Raw genomic sequence first — 20,449 nt, forward strand, 5'->3', positions numbered from 1 at the left:
TTTAAGGCCAATGTTCTATACAGGATCTTCACCACAATAGATAGAAGGCTTTCTTTTGATGTTGAATTAGTGTAGTTGAAATAATATTAGGATAATTTTCTCTTTCTCTCTCTATTCCCTATTTGTCTCTTTCACACTCTCGCTCTAGGTTGTAACTTGTCACGTTGATATGAATAAATGCCATATATATCTCTGGGAGAAAGAAAAAAAACCTGTTTGGGTATAAGACATGCCTTATTGTTATTGCTGAAAAATGGCTCTTATTGTATGTTTGGAGATGGTTAGATAACTTCTATTTAGCCAATGCTTTACAAGACCTTATGAGTTTCACAATATTATAAACCGTAAATAGTTTTTGAATACTTTCATTATTTTGTAGTTTGAGAGGTTAAATGAGCAACGAAACAGGATTACTGTGCTGTAATTGCCTAAATCTACTATCAGGTGTTTCTTTTGTTGTGGATGCCAATCCACTCCAGGTGGTTATGAAATCCAGATAATGATTCTCAAGCCTTTTGATAATGTTTTGGGTCCAGCATGCAGATTTAGTAAGACTGAAAACATTAACCACTGTTTATGTGCATACTCACATTTATGCATTCAGCAAATAAAGCCAAGGAATTTAAGTAGTCTTTTAAAAAAATCACCAGAGTCTAGATCTTCTGTTTTCTCAAAACAAAGAAAGAGAAAAAAACAGATGTAAGTCAGAGATTATTATAGACTTAGGACTCGACTCCTGATTCGACCTAAAATGATTCAGACTTGACTTGACAAAAAGGACTCAAATAAAAAAAATTACTTAAGTATTTTAACCTTAACGATTAATATCTTAAAGGAAGAATTTGTGTTGGTTTTATGACATCTGCGTCACATTTCCCCATGTGTCATGATCGATTGGACCTTTGTCATAGAATTTGATGATGTATTTCTGAGTTAACCCCAAAATGTGATAAGAGTCCCATGTCACCCGCCGTACCATACGTGTTCACAATTGTTTGTGCCCTCAGATGCATACAATTCTGTAAGAACGCGTACTCAAAGGTTAGTCACTTTAATTAACACACAAAGCTAGCTAATATTGAACTGTCGTAAACAGTGGGCATTGTAGCTACATGGCTCATTATGATCGGCAACCAGAGGTCAAAATTATACCTATTGATATCACATTACATTGCATATTTCATATTGCATTGCTTGTGTGCGCGTTCTGAGCCATGTTGAACAGACCTTGACTCTGCGGCACCTTTATTACAAAAAATAGTACAGGAGAAGTTCATAACATCTGTATGTATGTATATATATATACACATATATATATATATATATATATATATGTGTATATGTGTGTGTGTGTGTGTGTGTGTGTGTGTGTGTGTGTGTATATATATATATATATATATATATATATATATATATATATATATATATATATATATATATATATACATATACCCTAAAAAGATGTAACCTTAAGTGACTTGAGACTCGTGATGAAAGACTCGAGACTTGACTTGAATAATAAAACTCAGGACTTGACTCGGATTCCAGCTTAAAGACTTCAGACTTAACTCAGACTTCAGATGTAAGACTCGCAAACATCTCTTCTGTAAGGGCCAAGGGGCTCTAATCTGTGTGGTCTGCCTGAAGCTACACTTATTTTTAATGCAGTTGTTACAGTTGTTAACCATGTGATCTGTATTATCTACTGTGGCCAAAAACAGTCTCTAAGGAGCTTGCAAAGTAGTCTGTGATCCGAATTCAAAATAATATTTTTGTTTTAACTTTAAGCCAAGTACATTTATCATGAATGGCTCATGGACAAGCATTGTAATTGACATCAGGTTGACTTATTACTTAAAAATTATGTTTTATTATGACACAATTTGGACCAACATATAAACATTCCTCACACACCTGAACTGTTGAAGGTGGCTGCATTGGACACATGTAATAGTACAAAGTTACAAAAAAAGGATCTCAAACACTGCTATAGCTTAAAAAACACATGTTATGAGAAATCAATGTTTCGGCCTTGCTATGAAAGTTTTAAGATATAACATTGACAGCAAAGTTTTGATCTTACAACCACCGTCAAGCATTTGTTAGGTCATAAGGAACAGCAACGTGTTGAAACAGAAATCTATCAATGTCAATAATAGTCAATGTTTATTGCCACTGTAACGGAAGCCAGCTGATAAGTGATAGCTGTGCGGTATGTGTAAACCTCACTCCCCTGGCCTCAAGAGGGACACTTGTGACTGACACTAGAGGCTGTAGCCTTTAGCCTCCTTGTTAGCATGCCCGCCTCCCTATTTGTTCTCAGATCAAGAATTGAAATACCTTAAAGGAATTTAGATAAACTTCAAAGCAAAACGTTCAACGAAAATGCACCATAGCTATTCATGCCAGGTGCACTCCTTCATGTGGTATTATGAAGTTGGGCCAGATCCACTGTTTATAAGAACCAGTATCCTGTAGGCTCATCCTGTTGCCTATAGAAATTAATTATTAGTCTGTATCAACCTGTAATAGTCACCATGTGTTAGATCTCAATGCCTAATCATGTCTTTAACTGTCAGCTGTGTATACATAACACAGATATGTATGCATTTGAAAGGAAACCAGAAAGACTAGTCACTGTACATTGTGGTATTGGCGTATGGACTTGAAGTCACAGGTGAATACCCTTCCCTCACGTTCTTGGCCTGTAATGTAGATTATGTTTGCCATAAGATCTACAGCACCACCCAGACATCTCATCATTGCCTAGAGAACATCAAATGTTGTTCATACTGTATGCCTGTCCTTACATGCGGGTCCTCATATGCCATATACACTGAGCATAAGGTTAGAAGTAAGGCCATAAAACAGGCTGCAGTGGGTAGTAATTGTAACAGAGGACGTTTATTGGCGAGGCTGCAACACATGGGCAGGTTGTGACATAAGATCTGCACATATATGAACAACGTACTTTCTTTTCCTCCTTCCCTTTCTCATTCTCTGCCTCTGGGTGGAGGAATGCAAAGGCAGTTCAGGCCACGAGCTGTTTCATAAAAACTGTGGGAGGGAAGTCACGTTGTAGTGAATTTCACAGGCTGAGTGGAAAAGGAGGGGAGGGGGTAGTTGATTTATGTCATCCAGGAATGGCTGCTGGTGTGTTGGCTTTTCATTTAGAGCCCAGCACAAATCCATAGCCATTTCTTTTGCATCTCTCATGCTCTCAGACGAATATTTCCAGGGATTTTTTCATACCTGTTTGGAATGAGATGCATTTTTGTCTGCTTTGGCTAAGGGATCTTTATTAAAAGGGTCATTAAATATTTATTTTTTTCATTTAAATATTTCCCAGAGGTCATAATTTGTCTTTTCATGCCCTTTTTCCACCCTCTCTCAGACCCCAAGAATTAAATGGTAAATTTTTGCTGCTGTGCCTTTTTTTCCTGATTTATATTTTTATTGAATGTTTCTCAAGCATAACACAGAACAAAGCAAAATATTCTGTACATGCACTGTCAACCATTATCCCCCTTATCCCCCATTAATTCCGTATCCCCCTCCCAGTCCCCAACCCCACACCAACCTCAAACATACCCATGGTACAAGCCTGAGTATACACATATAAACAGAAAGAGAGAAAGAGAGAGAACGTTTCTTTCCACATGGCCCTCACCGAGAGCCTTCCAGAAAGGTAATGTATTTGTCCCATTTCTTACCATATGCATCTAATTATATGACATCTTTTTGAATTCCCTGCCCAATTGGTTGAACCATTCATGAAATGAGGGCGCACCAATTGACCTCCATCCTCTAAGAAATATTTGTCACCAATCATTACATTAGTTTGGACCCAGGTTTTTGTATATTTGTCACCTACTTTAATAACCACCCCATCACCCAATATACAGTACATAGTCTGAGGCAGAATCAAATTTGAGTATCTAAAACCTCACAGATAAACCTCTGGACTCTTAACCAGAATTCTTGAATCTTAGCGCAGAGCCAAAGATCATGGGCTATGTATCCATCCTCCAGCTGACACTGCCAGTAGGTAAGTGTGTCTTTTAAAACAAGCCTAAATAATCTAGAGGGAATCCATTAGAAACTATGCAAATTTTTAAACTGAATAAGGCATACCCTTGCATCCCTATACATAGCTTTACATATTTTTTTTATTCTTTACCACTTCCCATCCTCCAATACCAAGTTCAAATCTCTTTCCCATAACCTCTTAAGAGCTGTTAAGGCCCTGTCACCAAGACTCTGAATCAACAAGGAATAATACACTGTCACTTCATGCCCCTTTCCAAAGGCTGTGAGCACCATACAAAGAGTGTTTGTAGCCTTAGGAGGCATCAAATGATCTTATGTACTACCACCAAAAATAGAACAAAGTAAATGGCGAAACTGTAAATAACAGAACAACTGAGACTTAGAAATCCTAAATTGCTGTATTATATTTTCAAATGATCTCAAAGCTCCGTTTTCATAAAGGTCACCAAGTGTAGCACACCCCTCCATCCATTCTCTCCTGCAAAAGGGGGACTTGTTAATACATAATTTGGAGTTCAGCCATGTGCTTGAGGAAACATTTAGGTGAGAATCAAAACTGAACATACAGGAAACCTTTGTCCATACTGAATTTAAGTGTGAAATAATGAGATGGATTTTTACTTCAAAAGGCAGTTGTAAAATTGGGGCAAGACTGCTTGTTTAATGTTGTATCAGGGTGGGACTTTCTCTGGTTGAAGAGACCAATGTGCCAAGTGTCTAAGAATAAACGCATAGTAATAAAATAAAATTTTGGGGTGGCCTAAACCTCCTTTGTCAGTTGGTCTAAGTAACTTACAGATTTGTAACCAAGGTTGTTTACCATACCAAATAAAAACTTAGATATTCTATAAAATTGTTTAAAATAAGAAAGAGGAATTTCTAGAGGGAGAGACTGCAGTAAATAATTCAATTTGAGGATACAATCAATTTTTATAACTTTGACCTTCCCAGCCATAGACAAATGTAGTGAAGCCCACCAATCAACATCACACAGGAACTTTTTCATTAACCAGTCAAAATTAACTAACTAAATATCTCAAATTGTCTGGAAATAAAATACCTAATATCTAATGCCTTGCTTGGGCCATTGAAAGGTACCTGGTTGGAAAGCTGTGGTAGGGCAATCTGCTATCAGAGCAAGAGCTGCCGATGTAGACCAATTTACCCTGTATCCTGAAAATTGGGAGAAAGAAATTAATCATTCTGTGGAGGCTAGTCATTGATCATGTAGGGTTGGTGTTACGTGCTTAAAGATGTTTAAATGGGATGATAACTTAACATTGACGTGAGAAGCAATTGTCGCTGTATGCAGTAGTAGAAACAACCAAGACCAACACAGAAGTAACAGTTAAGTTATTTATTAGTGCGGACAAAAAAGGTTACAGCAAAGAATATTAAAGAAAAAAAGAAACAAAACAAGAGTGTCGCCAAATTAATGAAATTATCAAAAGCCAAATCCCCCATAACTATTAACCCAACCCCTAAACTAACTACCAAAAGAAAAATGCTGAAACGAAAACCGAATTCTAGACAAATAATAATATACGATCTGCATACATTAAAAGTTTGTGCATCACACACTCCTGCTACAATACCAGGAAAATCATCCTCTATTCTTATTGTGGCTGCTAATGGTTCCAAGGCAAGGCGGAACAGCATTATGGGGCGAGGACAACCTTGCCAGGTTCCCTTACCAACATAAGTGGAGCCAGATCTGTGACATAAGATAAAAAAAATACTGCAGCAAAACCAACAGTACCCGGTGCATTACCTGTTGGCAATGCTTTAATGACCTCATCTAGCTCCTCCAAAGTAATATCTGAGTCGACAAAGTCTTTTTGATCATTTGACAATTTATGGCTCTAATGGCTCTATGAAGTTGCTAATATCCTTATCAGTAGACGAAGCCGTGGGACTATAAAGATTGAAATAGAACTCTTTAAAGGCCTTATTAATATCTGTGGCAGAAATATATTGCCTCCAGACGACTTCACTGAAAGAATGTTGGAAAAAAACTCTCTATGTTTTGTGTATCGGGCTAGAAGTTTCTGACTCAAAGTATGTCTGTCCTGCCCTAAAAAAGAAAAGGTCTAACTTCTATGACAAAACAATACCTATATTTTAGCTGAGTCAACTCTCTAAACGTATTGGATGACATTCGGTGTTTCAGCTGTTTCAGCACTTTTAAAATTATTTTCCAATTCCATGAATTCCTGTGCTTTGATATTTTTAACAAACAAGGCATTTTGTATAATCCGCCCCCTAAGAATTGCCTTAAGCACCTCCCATGCCACGCCTCAACATAAACATTAACTTCTGTCTTTAACATTTGCTGAAATGCTAGGTCCTGTAGAAGGGATGTATTAAAGCGCCATCTATATGATTTTCTTTTCCCTATATGCAGCAACATCTCTAAACACACCAAAGCATGACCTGAAACTAAAATGTTCCCAATTGAGCAATCTATGGCAAACGGAATAAGTGACTTAGATATATACAAAAAAATCTATTCTAGAGTCAATCTTATGAACTGATGAAAAAAGGTTTAGTCCCTCCCTGATGGATTCAGAAGTCTCCCAATGTCTGTAAGACCAAGATTATAACACATCCTCTGTAGTGACAACATTGCTCTAAAGGGTCTACACACTTTTGCATCACTATGATCAAGGACCGGATCTATTAAAAGATTGAAGTCTCCTCCCAAATCCATGTCATGGATGATCCCAGTTGCTTGTAACTTTCCCTCAAGATCTATAAAAAAGTTCTGGTCATCAGTATTGGGTGCATAAATTAGATTTTGCCGCTATATTTCGGCCAAAATAATGACTCTTCCTAAACTATCTTTAAGCTACTTAAGACAATTAATGGTGGAGTGAGCGAATTCTGAGAAAGACTGTTGATATTTGATCTCACAGCCAAACAAACACACCCCTCCATTCAGTGCACTTTCAGTAGCTGTGCCCCCCAGTTTCATGCAAACGCAATAGTGTTGTCTGGACTGGTCTGATCCACTTTGTTTATTTTTCAATTCATAGGGCTGTATACAAATACCAAATTTTTTTCAACAAACACACAGAATGGACAGCTAGCGGACCGTGAAGAGATATTTGTGTAATTTTACAAAAAATGTATTGGATTAAAATTACTGACTCCACCTTTAAATTGTAAATGCTTACGTATAAATGTGATGACTCCCCTACTCTTACTCGAACCAGCACTGCAAAACACATGCCCACCCCATGTCCTACCAAGTTTTTCAGCTTCCTGTGAAGAAAGATGCATTTCTTGAAGGAACACTATATCAAATTTTCACACTTAAGAAAATATATAACCTTCCTTCTTTATATAGGAGGCCCCAGCACATTACCATTCCACATGGATAGAAACATTTTACCTATATAACAGAGTGACATATTGACATGCAAAGAAAAAGAGTGTACCCAAGCCTATATTATATAGACCAAAATTCAACATTGATGTAACTATATAAAATCCTTAATAACCCACTGAACAAAATGTGCTTCAACGTCACGCATAACAGTCTCAACTGGTGTCCATTGCCCTCCCATGCATGCTCACGAGCAACACCATTGCTACAAGATTACTTCAGTCTGGTGTTTGTTTGTTTTTTTTTGTATGTTTATTTTTTATTTTTGCTTTTTACATACACCATGCAATTGAACTGCACATCAAAGTTTTCAATGAAATAGGCCCCAGTAAATAACATAATTGAACTCATAAAATGAGCAAATAAACTCATATGTTGTACCAACCATAATGTTTTAATCCTCTCAGCACAACTTTCCTTTATTCCTCACTGCACGTAAAAAAAGTCTCTGTCTGCCGACTGCAAGAATCTTGCCAGCATGGATCTGGGTCTGTCGCTCACTCTGGGAAGCCAACCTAGAGCTCTGTGTGTGTGCTCTATTTCCAGATGATCAGTAGCAGTTTTAACCACCACGCAATTACGTGGGGTCCTGGATGTCGGGGGCCCCCTGCCCAAGTAGGATATCTCTGCAAAACCCGCTTGAGGGGTGACATGATGTTCTGGGTACACACGCGAATAAGCTGTTGTCTGCAGAGGTTCATGAAGCTGCCGGGTTCGAGTCAGTTGGACTTTGGGTTTGTAATTTATGAAAAACATATTCAGGCCTTCCAATCTTGTTTCGCCCACACACGCTCACTCACACAGATATGTGTAAACGGATGAAGGGCTGTTCACACGGAACGTGTTTTTGCGTGCTTCTTTTCTGTTTTTCCTTGACTGCTGTACCGCATCTTGCTGTTTCCTCAGTGTCTCATGTAGGACCGGCACATTTTAGACACTGTGTCAAGTTAAAAATAACTTTAAAGGCCTTATTAATATCTGTGGCAGAAATATATTGCCTCCAGAAGACTTCACTGAAAGAATGTTGGAAAAAATTTCAACAGTTTTCAAAAATGCATGTCGAGACACCTGCAATCTGTTTCATTCGTTGCGCTGCATCTAGACTGTTTTTAGCGCAGGTGTCACAAAGATTTAATGTTCTGAACAAGTTCAGGCTGCAAAGAGGTGACTGTTGAATTTTTAACATTATTCTAGATTATTCTGCACCAAGCAAATGTTCAGTGCTTGATAAACGGCAATGTTGTTGTTTTTTTTTTTCTTATGCTCTAGTGTGCTGATGGGCCGCCGTGGCTTGTATGTTTACTTTTACAATACTGTAACGAATGTTGCCTATGATGCTTAGCCTATATATTATACAGCCTTTTGCGACATGATGAACAATACACTGCAGCATTAGAATATAAGCTCCAGGTGACAGTAAATAAGACTATATTACTATTCTATACAACAAGTGTTTTGTAAACATATATGTAGGTAAATATTGCTGTGTATTGGAAAAACTGTAAAACATGCATTCATTATCTTTAACTAGATTTGTATTTCATTAAACATTAAACGGCTGTCTAAAGGGAATATAAGGGAAAGGAGGAGGTGAGAACCGGCTTGACAATATAAATAATAGTTTAATGTAAAACTGAAACCAAAGACACAAACACACATGACGGTCAGCTGACCATAAATTATCTCTCTCTCGTCGCACCACCTTCCGCAGTCGGCCTTCATCCCTCTCGGAGGCTTGATTAGCCTGATAAGGGACCGGGTGAGTATAATCACGACCCGGCCTGCCCTACGCCCTGTCACAGGCTGATAGGAAGAATTTTAAATTATGATTTAAAATACATTTTGTCATTTTTTTAACAAAAGTTTTCGAAATAGGACCCCGGGTTGGTTTGTTGCTTGGGGCCTCAGAAATCATAAACCCGCCCCTGCGGATGATGGCCCACTGTGTCGATCAAATTCAGAATAAGCTCATCCAGGAACTTGACCATATCTTGACCTTCCTTTCCCTCTGGGATTCCAGTGAATCAAACATGTTTCGATTAGTTATGTCTGCTTCGATTTTCCATATCCTCTAATTTTACCACACCTGATCCATATCAGTTTTGGGGGCCGGCCGGTTAGCATGCAGTTCTTTTCCAGCTGCTTCCAGAGACTTGATTTGGTTTTCAAGCTCGTCCATTCTAGAGATCAGGATGGAAAGTTTCGCCTCCATAGAAGTGGTCACACGACGAATTTCCTCGAGGCCCTCCATGTTTGTCGTTAGCACCGCATAAATGCAATATCTTGACCTACATCTTGAGGCACGCTATTATTCCCAACCAGACCCCCGCCATCTTGCTCTTGAGAGGTGTCAGACGTGTGCAATCGTAAATGCTTTTTAATGTACATTCAGGCCAACTATTTCAAATTCTTCAACATTCTACACTCCCAGCATAGTTTAACAATCAAAACTAAATCAGTTCTCACCAAGAAATGTTGATTGAAAGGATAATTGTAGCAAAGTGTAATGGAGATAGAAGCCACTAGACTGCTTCCACTCGCATAACGTCACGTGACTCCACTGCTGTGTCTTTAACGGTGAGTAATTTCGGCAGTATTAGTGTCACTAAATGGAGTAGCAAAATTAATAAGCATTTTAAAATAAGTTTACCTAAAACTTCCCCATTCTCCTTTGGTTGGACACACAGATAGCCCCATTTCAAACTCATGCCATTAGTTGAGCCAATGTTGCAGTGTTGGGCATGTTGGGATACCACATATAAATCAGAAATCAGAGTATGTCAGAACAAGCCATCATTTTGAACAGAAGATTTGAGTCCTGAAATTTACAGGGGTGTATTCACATGATATTTCAGCATAAAAACCAGAGTCATATTCACTAAACACTTGAAATCCAGTTTAAACAGGTGCTTAATGCAATGAAATAGTGCTGCACTGTAGTAAAATTAAGTCATTGTCACACTTTTCAGAGCAAATATGTCTCATTTATATTTAAATTGGATTCTGCTATATTCTGATTTATACACAAAAATCAGCACTACATATTCGATTCATTCTCAGGGAATTCCCGAAATAGTTTGTTTTTGTAGTACAATGAACTGTTTACATAAAAAGCCAAGGAACATTTAATTCCTCAGTACCTGACCCTTGTAATTCAGAACTTAAATGAGTATAGTGAGAACTTATATAGTGCCCTTATAAAGACTTCTTTCAATCCCCACAAGTTTGCAACATGGTTTGTCTTTGTGATTTTGAGAGATCAGGCCAAGGACCTTACATAAGGATGCTTTGAGGTGGGAATGTGTGCGACTTTGTGCAGAGGGTAGAGTAAACTAAACAGAGCTTTATAATTTTACTTGATTCTCAAGTGGAGCAGTTACTTTCTTGAGTTCAAAGCAAGTTTACTTCATGTTTTTACATGGTTCAATACAGCGATCAGTAGCTTTGCTATATGTGGTGCCAGCTAACAAATGAAGCCTTTCAGTAAATGTGCGACAATTAAGTGTCAGACTTTGGTTTATTTCATGCATTTTGGTCTGCAGTCTGGAGTCTGTGGGTTGGTGTTAAGCATTTTATTACCACGTGAACTGAGTTGGCCTTCTCGGAAAGCTCATGTGTTGAAAAAGGTGTTTAATATGCAACATTCAGGTTTCAAGGAATGCCATTTATTCAGAAGCATCAAGGAACATCACAGAGCTAACCTTTTCCTTAATGAGCGCCTGCTCTGCCTTTTTTGCAATTTTGGTTGAGGAAAAGTGATGTAAATCAAAGCATCTATCTCTGCATTGAGGTGCATTCCACATTAGTTCTATGCAGATTTATTTGTGGGCCAATACAAACATTATAAAAGTTCCACAGACACTTCCCATATAGGGTGGACTTGATTTTTTTGTTTCTGGAATTGATTGAATCATATGAGAATGGAGCCAAGTTGTTGGAGGTGTTGATGAATCAGAGGGCTTGGTTATGTCAGCTGAAAAGCCAAAAGCAACTGCATAAGCAACTGAATAATATCTGAATGATGACACAGCCTAATAGCAAGTGGCCAGACTCTCCGATGATAATGATGGCATGCGCTTCATGGGCTGAGTTCCCAATAGCATACTACTTCACATACTAGTCTGAGTAATCTGCCGTTACTGGTGAAGGTTCAGCACATGACGGGAAGCACAGAAGTGTCTGGCTTGACAGTTCTCTTTTCAAATCCTCCCCGACCGCAACATGCAAATCTAGCCAATTGGTGAGGCAAGGCGCAGATCAGGTCAAACACACTTATTTAGTAATTTAAGTTATTATTGCATTTTGTTGACAGATTACGAAAACAAACTTTTTTCTTCAAGGGTCAAGGTTTGGCTGCGGGTAAAAAGGATATTTCTCCATTTACATTAAAAATTTGCCATGCATTCAGAGTCAAAGTAACATTTTGTCTACAGTTGTCATATCCACTACAGACATGAACGAGGAAGCTGTCACTTTAATAAGATCTTTTGGTGTTTACATATACTGTAACTTAAATCAATTTTCCAGTTATAGGAACAGCAAGCTGGAAAAACACACTTTCAATAAAACTGATGCTTCCACTGACAATATTGAAACTGATACCTCTTGTTAGTCCTACATGACTTAAAGCAAACAAGTTTTGACAACCATCGGTTGTTATCCAATTTACTCAGGTTTTCATGGAGGTCACTTTACCACTGCAGACACATTTTTCACAGAGTGCATTTCCCTTTTGGATTTCCTCTGTGTGAAATGGCAGTTCAAGCCTTCTGGCCTTGTTCATGGCTGCTCATTTTACAGGACTTATTTCCAGCAGCAGGCTCATCATTTGAAAATCAAATTGAAGAGCAATCCTCCAGGTGCTAGGAAATTATGAAAAGATGAAAATCATTCTTAATCAGTTGATATACCGTATGCAAAGGAAATTGCATAATGATTATGACTTAGATACATTAATTTCTGGTTAGTAAGTTTTGACTTGGTTTGAAATCAAGTTGTTTTAGAAACTTTGGTTTGCTAACTTGCTACTGAACATTTTACAAATCAGCATTTCAATTAGAAATTGATTAGTTGAAGATTTTTAAGACAATAGTCCAACATTAGTCTAATATTCTAAATGGTTCACATCAGATTCCCACTACTGTATTACAGTAATTAGTGGCCAAGCACCAAAGGTGCATAGGCACCTACTACTTTTCTTCTTCTTATTATTATTCTGCCATTGAAGAGTATGGCAGCCCATAGAACCGTACATAGGAAAGTTATGTATTTCGGCACACTGATATAGGATACTCTCAAATGCAACTGAACCAAATTTGGGGACTCTAACTCATAACCTCTAGCGCCACCAACTGTTCAAAATTTTACAATCGTTTTGGCCTATAACTTTTAAAACATAAGGCCTAGAAACAAAATAATTTTCCTGTGATTCATTGGGTCAAGTGTATTTGGAAACGTAGTTGTTTAGCTATATTTTACTCCATTTTGTATTATTTAATTAAATCAGAATACATTTAAGGGAGCACAACCAATACTGCCATTATATAAAAATGCTTTACAACTTATATAATTCATAATTATATCACATACAAATCATTTGGGAAGAAAATGTTCTCAATTGTCATGATACCATGTGTGCTGGCCCTTATGGTGTTTAATTCATACATTCACAATACAAAGAGAGTATTTATTTCAGATTTAGCTAGATATTTGTGGTACACTACACTAATGTAATCCTCTGGGACCAGAGAAACATTATAGTGAATATGTGTGCATGTATATCAGAGTTGTATGATAACATCTTCTCTCCTTCAGTGGCTGATGATAAAGAACAGGAAGTTATGGGTAATGGAGAGTAGAAATGTGTATGTGGGTGCGCGTTTATGGGACAGCATCTAGCACTTTCAGGGAAAGGATGACGAAAGAATTTATAGCTTTAAAGATGAGCCACCTCATGGGTTATTTATAAGGTCTCATGGCCAAATTATAAAGGCATCCGCTCTATAGATTTTCTTAATGGAGGGAGTGGGTTCAGATGTATGAGCTACCCTCTCGTTTGCTCAGCTAGAATTCCTGTAGTGCTGGGTTTCATACATTGCGTACATTTGAGTGGCAATATGAGAAAAATACAGAGAGATTCGGATGGATATGGTGGATGCTGGACAGTCTTTTTTATATCCCTCAGCCTTGAATCAAGAATGGAGTGAGGGCTGGCATGTTATCTGATCCTTTCAGTAATCTCATATGTCCACAGAGAGAGAACATCAATACCGGGCCTGTTTTTTTATCTACAATTTTTTTTTTCTCCAAATATCATATGATTTACTTCTGTTAAACATAAAAGGAGATGTCAGATGTTAGGGACTGACAGCCTCAGTCGCCATTTACTTTAATTGGATGCAAAAATATAAAAAATAAAAAAAAGAGCTGTGTAAATGTTTGCAATTTCTTTTATTCACAAAAAAGTCATGCATATTTTGAATGACATAAGGCTGTGTAATTATAGAAGAATTACATTTTTAGGGTGAACTAATCAAATGCATCCAAAAGAAAACATGGCTGATTATTTGGTCAAGATATACAGTATATATCACTTTTATGTAAACACAAGAACATTTTCCTAAAAAGAAGTCCGATATAACATCAGAGGAAAATAATATCTGTATTATTACACATAAATGTATCCTGTTTTGGAGCTGGAATGTCAGTTTGGGAGCAGGTGAGTCAAATGAAGTTGATGTGGCAGTACATGGGGAAACATCTGAAAAAGATTGCAATAAACACTGCATCAGTTATTATTGTCTTAGCATAAAATTATATCATTAAGGGCCTGCCATGACATGCATACAAAAGGGATAAAACAAAATATATCTTTGAAATTCACAACTACCTTATTGAAAAAATGTCTTTACAATAAACAATGTGACGACCAATTCTTGCCATAACAGGTAATTCATGACTAAATATAAGGTATTAATACATGATATGTGCTTTTCAGCTGATCATTTGGAATTGTGATTCATGTTTTATACAGGCACCAGCTTCTAGACAGCAAAGTCAGGTGTTTGGATCATACATGTAACATTAAAGATCTATGGTTAAATGTCAAAAACAGGTATTTCCCATGATGCAGCCCAATTCAGACATCTTAGTTAAGATTAAAGCAGATGACTGATTGATGCCTGGAACATCAAACGACATAGCCAGATGTATTTTTTTTTTTTTTAAGCTTGAAAGCTACCCTGCTGAAAAGACTAGCCAAAACCAGCCAAGGCCCAGCCCGACATTAGAAGAGATTTGACCACTTCTTTTGCTGGTCTTCCAGCCTGAACAGCTAAATGTTTTTCAAAATACATCTAAAACCAGCCAACTAACCAGCCTGGGCAACCAGTTTAGGCTGGTTTTAACTGATCTTTTCAGCAAAGTGCTGTAATCAGGACTTTCACTTTAAAATGAGCTATATTTCACGTTTATTATTTTTTGATCTGCGACCACAATACATTAGGTGGGAAAATGGTGCCATAATTGGGAAGTGTCTCCTCCCTTTTAAACGTTTTGCTAACTATTCACGATTATATAAATCATTACATTTTGTTTTTTGTATTTCAAATATTTTTCACTGCTGTCCCAAAATGATTTAATAGGAAATTGATATGTTGCTTCCAAAAGTTCATGTACCTTAAAATCAACCATATTCAGCCGAATTACTATCAAGCGCCATATTACATCAGACATTTTTGCATCAAGGGTGAACACATTCCCTGTGGCGCATTGCGTGAGCAACCTCTGAGGCATGGGTTCTGGTCTTAGAATAATCTGGAAGTAATCGTAGTGACATAAACAATTATGAGCATGTTTCAGAGGCTGCATTTTTGCTCTAAAAACATATTTTTTACTCCAGTGATGGTTAGGTTCAGGGTTGGGGTTTGGGTAATGCATGCCCATACGTTCAACAACACTTCCATCTTCAACTACTGCGGACAGCAATTTTCTAAGTAGCATAAAAATACAGCTCATATCTACTTGAAAAGGGAAAGACAGAAATCTACAAAACAGTTGGTCAGGATTACAATTAAATAACATATTTTAAATTCAGCAGTAAAATCTGACAACAGTTGTGTCATAAATTGTGCTCTTTAGCACAGATCACGAAAAAAAAAATACACTATTTTCAGGCTTGTCTTATGTGCATGCATGTCTCGAGTTAACTAACGGGCGATGTCTGAATCTAAAAGGAGATTGGCTATTTTAGTTGTAAAGTGGGACTTCCTTACCCACACCAAATTGGGTGTTCCAGTTTCATTCACTTTAATACAAGTGCTCTGTCTCAGGCTAAACAGTTTCTGATGTAGTTAAATGTGGCAGATATTGCGTAAAGTCTAAAAGTATGTCACAGTGTTTATATTTTTGTGACAAGGAGGATGGCAGGCTGGGCCATGACTATGCATGCCGGCCCCCAGTCGGACTAATCAGCCGAGAAGAGGGATAAATGCAGACGGATGTGGTGGCTGACTGCCATGGGGGCCCATCTTTGTGAGCAGGAGGTCCGGCTTCCTTGCTGCCTCCGGGGTCGTGGCAGAGGATCCGTGTGGAGCTAGTCAGCTCCATAAGGCCTGCAGATCCTCCATCTGTGCTTGGAGGAGCTCCTGGAAGTGGAGTTCTTGAGTGAGGAGAGCTTGATGGTGAGTCTTCTGGATGCTAGCCAAGGCGCGGATGACTTCGCCCAGCGGTGAGGTGCCATGGCGCGAACTGGACGAAGCATCAAAGTAATATTTTAATGAAAACGTAAACAAAAGACATGAACATAAACAAGCACACAGCAGCTGTGTGTGGCTTTCTCTGTCCCAAACTGCTGCATTCAGCTACATTTATCCCTCTCTTTGGCTAATTAGCCCAATTGGGGCTGGGCATGCGTAGTCCTCATCCTCGTCACAGTTTTCTTGTTAATTTATAGGATGCTAGTATTGCTGATAACATTTGTGGATTATTAATGGAGCTTGCTAAGGCAACACCCAAGGATTTTGATGGCAGGTTTTGCATGGGGAAGCACCACAGACAGTTTCTTCAGAACATGCAAACATATTTTAAATACTAAACTCAAGAGAGTGATTTACCCCTGAGATTTCAGAAATCTCTCTTCTCTGTTTAACAGTATACATGCAAACTGTGCAGTGATCAAGGGTTAGGAAATGTCTAGACAACGAACCTAATGTCTAGACAACGAACATTTCAGATACATTATCCCCTATAGCAATAGCTCATTGCAGTAAACAGATCAGCTTCAATCATAAGCCTAGTGAAAGATATATGTAGTAATTATAAACAGGCAACAGTTAAAGGTCTTTTTACAGTCCATACTAGACTAAAACAGTGGGGGATCTAGAAAATTTTACATGGGGGGGGCAAAGGGGTGGCATGAGGTCTTGGCAGGGTGGCAAAGACGGTACATGGGAGTCACTATGTGTGAATTGCTTTAGCAAAACAAACACAAAAACACAGTAGTTATAGTTTAATCATGACCGTACACACTACAAAGGTTTTTAACACAACATGAATAAGCCCAGTGCAGTGTTCAAACACAACAAAAATGCATCTTTTAAAAATTAAAAGTATAACAAGAAAAATTAAAACATAAAAAGAAAAGTACAAGATGCAGTGGACTACAAGTAAAGAACAGTGGGCAATACTAAAGTTATAATTATAATTAAAAACGTATAATTATAGTCCACAAATGACCCATGATCACCTATCTTTTTAGTAAAGCTTAAGGCGACAGTTGTTGTGCTTTGCAGCAAAACGTTTCACAAACAAATCTAAATCTAGTGCTTTTGCACGCTGTTTCTCGATACTGAGAACAGCCAGATTTCTCAGACGGTCATCTGCCATGGTTGAGCGCAGGTGAGTTTTTACAAGCTTTAAAGCTGAAAAGCTTCGCTCACACCCAGCAGTACTCACTGGCAAAACAATAGCGATCTTGCACAGGCTGAAAAAGCTCAAAGAAAACCTCTTTAAAAGGCACCAAGAACGTCACAAACTCAGTCAAACTGGACGGGTTTACTTTGCCATTTGCTCTGTTTCTTTCAAGAAGTCTTTTTGCCTGGTGTATCTCAGTTTTCAAGTCTTGCAAGTCAGAGCCATATTCCTCAGCCACTAACAAAACCAATTCTTCCTTTAAGAAGTCATTGTTTGATGGGTTTAAAGCTTGTATACCCCTCATTATCTTGCTGCTAGAGTTTGAAAAGCTCTGTCCACTTCACTGATCATTGAGTCTATATGCACACCTATTTTTTACAGTCTATGATGCACACACGTTATGTTTAGATTACTTGTATATTTGTTATTTCCCAACCCAGTTGTAACCTGGTTTCATTGCTGTGATATCTGAGAAGGAATTGGATTTATATGATTTATACTATAGGACTGCTTAGCTAATCAACTGATCGATCTCCTAACTGTATTGTGTGCTGTTGTGTGGACGTAACGGCGACCATCAGTAAACGTTATGAATACAAACAATTTATATTCTTTATTAAGCTGTTATTGTCTTTACTAAAATCAAAATTAGGCTAATCAAAGGGAAGAGTGCTCTTATAAATCACGAGGGAGCGATTTGACCGCTGATAATGGCTAACGTAATAGACTCGCTGTTTTGATGATGATGTATCCTATTTACCATACAGAATACATTCATTACAAATGTAACTTCAAGTTCAAGTTAAACGTGTGTTTAAACTACGCCTTTGGAAACTCACTTCACCTGTTCAGAGGCTCTGAGTGGGGCAGCAGCTCAGTCTCTCCAGTCCAGTCGGGTTGCAGGGACACCGCAGCAGAGCAGACTCGCTGTGTGAGTGAGCCAGACTGCGAGCGAACGCGCTTGTCGCGCTCTGTACGTTTGAATCAGTGAGAGGCAGGGGGAGGGGCTGACGATACATTTAAAATTAAAAATTAAATTGTTCACTTTTGGTAAATGTATTGTTTAGTTCACTGTTTTGAGAAGCTTGTGGACATAATAGCGGGTTGTTTTTACAAGTACAGATTTTGGATCATCAAAGTTAGGGGGCAGCTGGGGGCAAGGCTCTAGAGTGGGGGCACCTGCCCCCTTGCCCCCCGTAGATCCGCCCCTGGACTAAAATAACCATCTCTGACTCCATCTGCCCCTCTTTCTTGGATTTATCTTGATCTTACACCTGCAATGTGTGGACTCGACTGTAAGTATGTGTGTATGTGTGTGCTGGTGTTGATGTACTGTACATGAGTGTGCCCTCGCTTTGTGTCTGTTGTGTCTCCTGCCGACTATGCAGGTGTCGAGGAGGCTTTTAATAATGCACAGTAAGCCTGCTTTGAAGCTGCCAACTCCCGGTGCAGTATATTTCCCCACATATCACCCTGTCAATTTCTGTGCCTGGGGCCGTGTTGCCTTAGCCATCACCTCTCCTGTCAATTACTAACCTTAAGAAGCAACAGTCAGACACCACGGGATTTGTATTAAGGACCAGGGCATTTCAGTAGCTCAAAGTGTACACAGAGGTGGGTTTTGGTTTTTAAAACTTTTATTTTCAGCAGATAGTGTGCAATAAAATGTAACAAAATGCTGTTTTTCTTTCTGTGTTCTGTGGAACACAAAATAATACCATTTCATGCCTCACCTCTAAATGGCATATTAATTTCTAGGAAAAAATGAAAAATGACCAAGACGTACTATTTTGTCCATCTGAAAAACACAATCCTTTCCAGATTACATTTCAGAAGTAATCTACCCAACACCGCCTATATTTTGTCACACAAATTAAACTTGAGATATACAGTAGAGGGGAAGAATTTCAGTAAATAATGATTTTAATTTTGGCCTTTTGTTCATATAAAGTTCTGTAACAGCTTCAGAAGACTTGGAATATAATGCACCAGTAATACGGACCAATTTTATGGTGGTTTTTTTACACTTTTTGGAAATTTAAAACACCTGTCCCCATTCACTTCATAGTATTTACAGTAAAAGTGCCATTTGTGGACTTGCATTAGCATGGTTTAGGTCCTATTTATCAGACCACTACCACTTTGTATGTGTAAACGAGGATTTGTCAAATCAAACAAAAGTTAAATATGGAGTGCCACAGGGATCAGTTTTAGGGACTCTGCTTTTCTCCTTATATATGCTTCCTCTGAGAGATATTATCAGGGATCATGGAATAAGTTTAATATCAAAATCCACAAAAGGAGGTAGATCCTTTTCATATTTTTTCCTAAACTATGGAAAGGTCTCCCTAACACTGTTCGGGATGCAGACACACTCATTGAGTTTAAATCTAGACTAAAGACTCATCTATTTAGTCAGGCATACACCTTTAACTCACAATTAGGATGCTTTAGTTAGGTCTGCTAGAACCAGAAACATTTCTTATAATCTATAAATCTGCAATAAATTGAATGGCATCTACGCTAATATAATGCTATTTGTACGCTAATATAATGCTATTTGATAGGAGTCCCAAGGTCTCAACCTTGGGACTCCTATCCCGAAGTCACCAGAACCGTCCGGATCCAGCTCCATTCCTGCTTCGTGTTGGACTCCACTGCTACTTGTCTCTGAGAGATGATGAAAAAATGCAGCCGGTGCCAGCCAGACATCACTTCAGTCTATTACGATGGACCTCATAGGATGAACTGATGCCAGGTGATGCCTTGGACTTAGGATAGACCTCACCGAAATTACCGGCAGGTTGAACTGTGATGCACCTCACTGATCTCGGCCTGCATCACCTGCATCTAATGATGGACTACACTCTTGAAATGTAATACATAGACTATCAATTAATTGCCAACAAAAGCCTTCATCAGCCAGCTAACAAGGACAATTCATCTATGTGAACTTCTGCAGTTAATCCAGCATAGACTTCAAAGAGATTAGTCTTTGTTTTAACACTGGTCCTTAACACTTACTTAGTTTAATAATTTAAACCATGACTTGCGCTATACATAAGTAATATTGGCATTATATTCATGATGTTAGTCAGA

Source organism: Xyrauchen texanus, chromosome 49, assembly GCF_025860055.1.
Source record: "Xyrauchen texanus isolate HMW12.3.18 chromosome 49, RBS_HiC_50CHRs, whole genome shotgun sequence".
Classification (NCBI taxonomy): domain Eukaryota; kingdom Metazoa; phylum Chordata; class Actinopteri; order Cypriniformes; family Catostomidae; genus Xyrauchen; species Xyrauchen texanus.